This window comes from Trichosurus vulpecula, chromosome 7, assembly GCF_011100635.1.
Source record: "Trichosurus vulpecula isolate mTriVul1 chromosome 7, mTriVul1.pri, whole genome shotgun sequence".
NCBI classification, from domain to species: Eukaryota; Metazoa; Chordata; class Mammalia; order Diprotodontia; family Phalangeridae; genus Trichosurus; species Trichosurus vulpecula.
The window spans coordinates 144,227,489-144,235,718 of record NC_050579.1 but is presented as its reverse complement, the minus strand read 5'-3'; the positions used below and the strand labels follow the sequence as shown (position 1 = coordinate 144,235,718).

Sequence of the window (8,230 nt, the reverse complement as noted above, 5' to 3'; positions counted from 1 at the left end):
ACCCCCAACCATTGCTCTCATTGTTCAGAAGAATGCAATTCCAGGTTCTGTTTCTGTGTAGTGACCTACCAGGCCCAGTTCTGCACCCCCACCCCATTCAGCTGTGACAAGCCAGGGTTATGATCTACCTTTAGAATTCTAAATGTTAGAGCTGTTGCTGAGTTGTGACACCTTTGTTTCCCTGTTCTTCTTGCCTCCTTACCACCATCTTTTAGCCTTGTTACCTGAGGTGGCACTAATTTCCTGATTAATATCCTCTCCCAGCATCCATTGCTTCCATAAACTCTCCCTAACTTCCCAGGTGCCATTCCCCTACTTTGCTCTGCTTTAATTCTATCTTATTTTGTAGTGTCCTTGTCTAGATGGAAGAACTTATTTCTGTTCTATTTTTTTTGAAACTCCTTGTTGTTAGTCTTTCTGGATCTGTTTTCAAAGATTTTCTCCATGTTATGTGGAGGACCGGGGCTTCTCAATGGCCTTTCATCATATCATCTGAACTAGAAGACTTTATTGTATTTATTTTTCTCAAGAAATGCACCATCATACTTCTGGGAGCCAAGATGGTTGAGTAAGATGTAAGTTGCTCTCACTCTCCCTTATTGACCCCTAAGACCCCAGATAATATTGCCCCAGTAAAAAAAAAAAACCCTAGTACAGCTGAACCAGCATAAAGACAGTGCGAAGTAGTCTTCTAGCTTGGGAAGCTTTGAAGATTGATGGGAAAGGTCCTTCTTGCTCTGATGGAAGGGGGGTAGTATAAGATAAGAGGTGTCCCAGCAAGCCAGTGGCAAGCCCCACCTCAGCAAACCAGGGGGAGATCCTGAGCCCCATGATGGTTGATCAGGCAAGTACCAACACCAAGATCCCCAAGTGCCTTGCCAAAGGCAGAGTAACTGATAGACTCCAGCTTAGAAAAACACCATGTATGCTGGCAAGGAGTCTTCCTTCAGCAGTCAAACTTCCCAGTGCTTTGGCACAACTCCAGGCAGGCAGGCAGTCATTCCAGTGCTTCAAAGTAGCCTGAGTAAGCAGGTGTCCTCCAGGGGCCAGACCCCACCCCCCAGAGTTTCAGTGTTTCTCACCCCAGCTCAGCACCAGGTAAGCTGCCAGACCCCTATAATGGTAATTATGGTGGGATGTTTTTGTTTTCTCTTTTAGAATACTAAGGTAATCAAGTACCTTTGATGAGTCTTATTTTTCAAATGTAATGGCAAGCAAAGTGGACTTTTTGTTGTCTTTTGTTTCTTTGATTGAATCGAGTCTTTGACCTGCTTAAGAAACAAGAAAGCCTAGTTCACATACATTTGAGTTGATTGTGATGCCCTTTGACCCCGAAGAAGTGTATATGAACTCAGAAGTTAGCATTTTGCCTTTGGGGGCACACTCATTGAAAGAGTGTTGGTGATGAGACTCTGGGTAAACTGTTGAAGCACCACCCCCCACACCCCCCGTTTGAAAACCCAGATGTTGATGCTTCTCTGGTAACTACGTATTGTGATTTGGTTAGACAGAAATGTTGATATGTTTATATTGTCTCTGTTTGTAATTTCTGTTTGTATTTGCTCTGAGGTTCAAGGTACTGGCTTTTCCCTCTGAACTAAATGAATGGTACATGTATGTTTAATTAAACTAAGATTGTTATTCCTTAACATTGCTTTCCTTAGAAAAAGTAGAACAAAGAACCTGTGCTAGCAGCCCTCCCATGTGCTCTTGCTGTTGGTCTTTCACCTCCACAGCAGCTGCTAGCAATGTTGTTGTTACAACCCCATACACCCTTCAGCTGCCAGCACTTGAGGTCCTGACACACAAAGCAAATGGACAGGTCCCTGGGCCCCAGCACAAGAACTTTGGGTCACTTTCCTCTGTGCTCTAGCAGGGGAGGTCAACTTTAAAAGCCAGGAAATAGGCAAATACCATGAGCAAAAAGCCGAAAGAGACAATGACCATAGTTTCTAATTATGGGACAGGGAAGATCAAGGCACATATTTGGAAGAGGACAACATTGTCAATATACCCACATCCAAAACTTCAAAGGGGAATATGAACTAGTCTCAAGCTTAAAAAAAGAACTTTTTGGAAGAACTCATGAAGGATTTTAAAAGTCAAATAAGAGAGGTGGAAGAAAAACTGGGAAAAGATATGAGAGGTATGCAAAAGAGACCTTAGCTTGGAAAATTAGGAACAAAAATTGACTGTAGAAAACAACTCCTTAAAAATACAATTGGCCAAATGGGGGAAACAGTATACTGAAGAAAACAACTACTTAAAAAGTAGAATTGGCCAATGGAAAAAGAGGCACAGAAACTCATTGAAGAGAACTTAAAAAGTAAAATGGGCCAAACAGAAAAGGAAGTACAAAATCTAATCAAAGAAAACAATTTGTAAAAAAATTAGGACTGGGTAAGTGCAGGCTAATGACACTATGAGATATCAAGAATCAATCAAACAAAATTAAAAGGATGAAAAAATAGAAGAAAAGTTGGAAAAACAACTGACCTGGAAAATTGATCCAGGAGAGATAATTTAAAGACCATTGGTCTGTCTGAAAGCCATGGTGAAAAGAACAGCCTGGATACCATCTTTCAAGAAATCATCAAAGAAAACTGCCCTGAGGTCCTAGAAATAGAGGGTAAAGTAGTCATCGAAAGAATACGTTGATCACCTCCTGAAAGAGATCCCAAATTGAAAATGCCAAGGAATATTATAGCCAAATTTCAAAATTATCAGGTCAGAGAGAAAGGGGCCACCCCCCTCGTAGCAGGTCTCCAGGAACGCTCCACCATTTACCCCAACACCCCAACTCCAGACCCCATCCCCACTCCCTGCTTCTCTTCCCCCTCTCCTCTCTCTCTCTAGGATTGCCCCGACAACTTCAGGGCTAGGAGACAATGAAGACCAGGTTGGTGCAGAGAGGAGCACCTGGGAGGGCGGGTGGAGTCAAGGTCAGTGCTCAGGGCTCTGTGAGAGCTGTGAGAGCTGTTCCCCCAGGTGCTTTGCCAAGAGGTGCTGCCTCCCATCTCCCTCAATAGCCAGTTTACAGCCTTATGCTGGACTGGATCGTGGCTGATAGGCAGCTGAGAGAACTTTGGGGACAAGAGGAGATTTAAATCATTTAACTTGACTTTGACTCTGATGCTCAGGACTTCAGGACCAAAGCCCTGGAATATTGCAGAAGCTGACCATTTGATGGGACAGTACAGAGGTTTCTGGCTGTATGCTTCCAGCCTGTGGAGACCTATGCTTTCAGCAGGATCAGATGATCCAAACTTTTGACTTTAGGGACTGTGAGATTATGGCAGCTTGTAAATGCTGGAGTCCTCACAGTCGGAGATGCTAGGAGTTGGCTATCATTGTCAGGAGCTGGGAAATTTGTAGAATATTTTGTTAAAAGGTGACAGGCAGTACTTGGGATGGTTAGAAAGTTCAGGTATTGGGAGCTGTTCCTTCCTGAGCTCTTAGGTAGAGGATCTCCTCTGTGCAGGTTGGCCTTCTCTACCATATACATGACTTAATTGGAGGGTAGCTGCTTGACATTGTCCCCACCACATTAGGGACTCTCCTTCACTTGCCTGAGAAATGAAGATTCTGATTATCTTTTCCCACTTCATCTGTTGGATTGGGGAATGAGATAAGGTACAGCTACAACCTGAAGCCCACAAGATATCACTTTTAACGCAGATGAAAGTGGCATCTATGGATGGGGTAACCCCTTGAAGGGTCTGGATTTGAGACTACTGTTTGGCTCTCTAGGTGGATGGGACAGATATGATCACTCCTATTTACAATTTTGGGGTTTAGACCATACTGTCCCTGCTTCTGCCAAGGAGAAAGATTGGAAACTATACCAATGTTTTGCTTATTGTCTTTCACATAGGATATGATGTCATTTTGTTTTTGGGTTCTCTGTCCTTTTTTTGCTTTTGAAATTGCCAAACAAACAGTATCTCTCTCTCTGAAAAAAAGGATTGGAGGGCTTGGAATATGATATTCTGTAAGACAAAGGAGCTTGAATTACAACCAAAATTGAGCATAATTTTTCAGGGGAGAAGATAGACATTCAATGAAATGGGGGACTTTCAAAACTTCCTGATGAAAAGGCCAGAGCTCAACAGAACATTTGATCTTCAAGGACAAGACTCAAGAGAGGCATAAAAATGTAAACTGGAAAGAAAAAAGAAACACATGTTATTCAATAAGAGCCAACTGTTTACATCCCTACAAGGGAACATGATACTTACTCTTGAGAACTGTATCTTTATTATGACTTTTAAAAGGGGTATATATAGACAGGGGGCATAAGTATAAATTGACTTTGATGTGATAATGAAACATTTAATTAAGCGGTAAAAATGAATTTATCAGGGAGAAGAGGAAAGGAGGAGGCAGAATAGGATAAATTACATCACATGAAGAGTAACAAAGACCTATTACAGTATACGGAAAGAAGGGAGGGAGATGAGCATTGTTTGAATCTTACTCATCAGATTTGGCTCAAAGAGGGAATAACATAATCAGGTAGGTATAGAAATATAACTTACCCTACAAGAAGTAGGAAGGGAAAGGGGGAAAAAAGCCAAGGGGTGGATAGAAGAGAAGGGAGAAGTAATAAAGGAAAAGTAGAAGAAAAGGGAGTGGGCTGATAGAAGGGAGGACAGACTGAGGGAGTTGGTGGTCAAATGCAAAACTCTAGTGAGGGGGGAAAGTGAGAAAGGAGAGAGAACAGCATAAACAAGGGGAAAATAAGATGAAGGGAAAGACAGATGGTAATAATAACTCTGAATGCGAATGGGATGAACTCTCCCATAAAATGGAAGTGGATAGCAGAGTGGATTAAAAGCATAATCCTACAATACGTTGTTTACAAGAAACACATTTGAAGAAGAGGGGTACACATAGAGTGAAGATAAATGTCTCACTCTTTGCAGATGATATGTTGGTATACTTAGAGAATCCTAGAGAATCAAGTAAAAAACTACTTGAAATAATAAATAACTTTAGCAAAGTTGCAGGATATAGAATAAACCCACATAAATAATCAGCATTTCTATGTATTACTAACAAAGACCAACAACAAGAGATAGAAAGAGAAATTCCAGAGAGGGGCAGAGCCAAGATGGGTGCATAAAAACAGCATCTTACCAGAGCTCTCTCAAACTTCTGTCAGGTTCCTATGAAAAAGTGAATTTGAGCAGATTTGAGAGAGTTAGAAACCACAAGCAGTCTGAGTGGGGTAAATTTCCCAGCCAGGAGAGTCTGAAAGGCCGAAGGAATGAATCTGTGGGCTAGGAGAATGCTCGGCATGGGGAGCTGCTCCAGGCGGCACCAAAGTGGAAGTGGTCGGCCAGAAAACCCACGTGGGAGACAAGGCTGGGAGAAAGCTGGGTGCCCGAAACCGGCAGAGATCTCCAGGCCTCCCAACACAGGACAGCAGTCTGTGGAAGCAATGAGAGGCAGCGCAACGCCACCGGCAGTGAAGCATCAACTCCAGAGGCTTGCAGCCCAAAGGTATGAAATGCAGCTTCTTGAACTTCCAGGAGACTTAATGTCCAGGTAAATGGCTCTAATCCCCTCCCCACCCAGAGAACTCCTCAGAAAAAAAATGCTGGAATAGAGGACACAGAAGTGGGGCTTCAGGGGCCGAGTAGTGGGAGTACCTGAGACCCAGAGGTGCAGAGCCAGCAGGGGTCAACACCAGGAGCCCAGATGTACTCTTGCTCACCCAGGGGAAGTGCCAGACATCAGCTCAAACAACAAAGAGCTGAGACCATTGCTGAAGAGTAACAGTGCCGGAGAGCAACCCCAGGGGAAGAGGAGATTTAGGGCAGCCACACCCACTCCCCCACACCTGAGGAAACTGAAAGCTATAATTCACGAAGCCAACAAGTAGACTCACAATTCCCAGAATAAGAAAGCTGGGACAGAGAGATCTGAGCCCCAAAAGCAGAAATTTATTGTAAAGCCAGGAAAAGGCTAATCAACACGAAGAACATAAAAAAAAAAAAAACGAGGACCATTGATTCTTTTTATGGAGACAGGTATGATCAAAATGCCAATTTGGAAGAGGTTAGCAATGACACTATACCCATATCTGATACCTCAAAAGGTAATGTGACCTGGTCTCCAGCCCCAAAAGTATTACTGGAAGAGCTAAAGGAACATTTTAAAAAAAAACAAATTAAGGAGGTAAAAGAAAAAATGGAAAAAAATGGAAAAAAATCCACTGATGAAATCAAATCCCTAAAGAATAAGATAAGCAAAATGGCTATGGAGATTCAGAATCTAAATAGAGAAAATGACACCCTGAGAGGTAAAATCAACCAATTGGAAAAGGAGACTCAAAAGCAAAATGAAGACAGTAACTCATTAAAAATGAGAGTTGAGCAAGTGGAAGCTAATGACTCTATGAGGCATCAAGAAGTAGTAAAACAAGATGTAAAGAATGAAAAAATAGGAAAAAATGTGAAATATCTAATTGGGAAAACAACTGACCTGGAAAATAGATCCAGGAGAGACAATTTAAGAGTTATTGGTCTACCAGAAATCCATGATGAAAAAAAGAGCCTTGACAGTATCTTCAAAGAAATTATCAAAGATAACTGCCCAGAGGTCCTAGAACCAGAGGGCAAAATAGTCATTGAAAGAATTCATCGATCACCCCCTGAAAGAGATCCCAAACTGAAAAGACCAAGAAATATTATCGCCAAATTTCAGAATTACAAAGTCAAGGAGAAAATACTGCCAGCAGCCAAAAAGAAACAATTCAAATGTCATGGAACTACACTCAGTATCACGCAGGATATTTCAGCCTCCACATTAAAAGAAAGGAGAAATTGGAATATGATATTCCGAAGGGCAAAGGAGCTGGGACTACAACCAAGGATCAACTACCCAGCAAAACTAAGCATAATTTTTCAGGGAAGGAGATGGACATTCAATGAAATAAGGGAATTCCAGACCTTCCTGATGAAAAGGCCAGAACTCAATGGAAAATTTGATCTCCAAATACAAAACTCAAGAGAGACATAAAAAGGTAAATGGGGGAAAAACCCCCACAAACCTTATTAATCAATAAGATCAAATTATTTGCATCTTTATATAGAATTATATCATCTTAGGTATGTTTTATATATATACACATATATGTCAATCTTGAGAATATTACAGCTGTTATAACAATTGAAAGGGATACACATAGACTGTGAATGTATAAAATAACTGATATAAGGATAAAAAACATAATTAAGAGATGCAAAGTGAGGGCTTTGAGAGCAGATCTAAGGAGGTAGTAGAAAAGGGTAAATTACACCAAATGAAAAGGCACAAAAACACATTTTAGTAGAGGAAAAGAAGGGAGGGAGAAGAGCAGTATTTGATCTTTACTGTCATCTGTTCTGGTTCAAGAAGGGAATAACATACCCTGATAAGTAGAGAAATCTAACTTGTCCTACAGGAAGTAGGAGGAGAAAGAGGGAAAAAAAGGGAGGGGAGTGGTCAGAAGGAAGGGGAGAAGTAGCAAGTGGGAAATGGCAAGACAATGGAGGGGAATAAAGAGGGAGGGTAAACTAAGGAAGGTAACAGTAAAAAGCAAAACTTTGTTGAGCAGTGGAAGGGGAAAGGGAGAAATAAAAACATAAACAAGGGGGAAATAGGATGGAGAAAAAGACATAGATAGAAATCTTAACTGTGAATGTGAAACAGGATGAACTCTCCCATAAAACGGAAGCAGATAGCAGAATGGATTAAAAACCATAATCCTACAATATGCTGTTTACAAGAAACACATTTGAAACAGGGGGATACACACAGGGTAAAGGTAAAAGGCTGGAGTAAAATACGTTGCACCTCAGCTAAAGTAAAAAAAAAGCAGGTGTAGCAATCCCAATCTCAGAAAAAGCAAAAGTAAAGATAGATTTAGTTAAAAGAGATAAGGAAGGTCACTACATACTGCTAAAAGGTACAATAAACAATGAAGCAATATCATTGTTTAACATTTATGCCCCAAGTGGTATGGCATACAAATTCTTAGAGGAGATGTTAAGGGAGTTACTGGAAGAAATAGACAGCAGAACTATAATATTGGGAGACCTCAACCTTCCTCTTTCTGAAATTGATAAATCTAACCTCAAAATAAATAAGAAAGAAGTTAAGGAAGTGAACAGAATTTTAGAAAAGGCAGATATGATAGACCTCCGGAGAAAACTAAATGGGGATGAAAAGGAATACACTTTCT

The 8,230-nt window shown here is 41.1% G+C and overlaps 1 pseudogene; it reads left to right on the top strand.

Annotated features, from left to right (window-relative positions):
* Positions 1–921: 921 nt before the first annotated feature.
* On the top strand, positions 922–3,580 carry LOC118857670 (annotated as a pseudogene).
* Positions 3,581–8,230: the final 4,650 nt, after the last annotated feature.